This window comes from Ailuropoda melanoleuca, chromosome 2, assembly GCF_002007445.2.
Source record: "Ailuropoda melanoleuca isolate Jingjing chromosome 2, ASM200744v2, whole genome shotgun sequence".
In the NCBI taxonomy this organism is placed as follows: Eukaryota; Metazoa; Chordata; class Mammalia; order Carnivora; family Ursidae; genus Ailuropoda; species Ailuropoda melanoleuca.
The window spans coordinates 159,736,416-159,737,294 of record NC_048219.1 but is presented as its reverse complement, the minus strand read 5'-3'; positions in this window follow the sequence as shown (position 1 = coordinate 159,737,294).

The window sequence follows — 879 nt, the reverse complement described above, 5'->3', positions numbered from 1 at the left end:
GCCCTGAGCCAAAGGCAGAAGCTTAACCGCTGTGCCACCAAGGCGCCCCTATGCTATTTTCTTTGTATTCTGCTTCTGTCTCAAGTGATCTTATTTTCCCCATTGTCATTGTTATCACATTACTCCTCATCATTTCTTATCTCTACTACTTCACTAGCCTGACAATACCTTTTTCAACATTCTCTTACGTTCCTCAGATCTTCTTTATTTTAGTAACCGGGGTCAATGGTATTATAATTAATAGTGTTGTGCGGGGACCGTAGTAGCTATATTTGTGGCCAGCATAGCCTAATATATGGAGTTGTCCAACCATCATGTTGTATACCTGAAACTGTTGTAACATTGTGTTTCAACTATACTTCAATAAAAAGAAAGAAAATCAGATTACATTATTTTTGGTTTTAAAATCCTTCAATGGTTTTGTGATAAACTAAGGGTGACATTAAAAAGCCTCAGCATGACTCATAGACTTTTGCTTGTCCTTGTCCCTGAATATCTCCCCATCTTTTTCAAGCCACATTCATTTTGTTCACTTTGTTTTGGTTGTACCATTACTGCCTGTTGTATCTCTTACTACTCCAGTACCTTCTCTCTTTCAACCTCTTCACATAGTATATTCTTACCCATCTTCTGACCAAACGTTTGATCAATTATTACTTTATTCTTCACCCTATTATAAATTATGTCCTGTTATGACTTTGCATGTCACATTGTTCTGAGTAATTTTCATTTATATCACTTTTACTTTAATGTTATTTGTATGATTATTAACTTATTGCCATTATCTCCCTCCAGATATTAAGGAGTATAAACCCAGAAAATGTATTTGTTCCTTCCTCTATTCCCACTTATCTGGCACTGGGCTACTTCATAACAGGC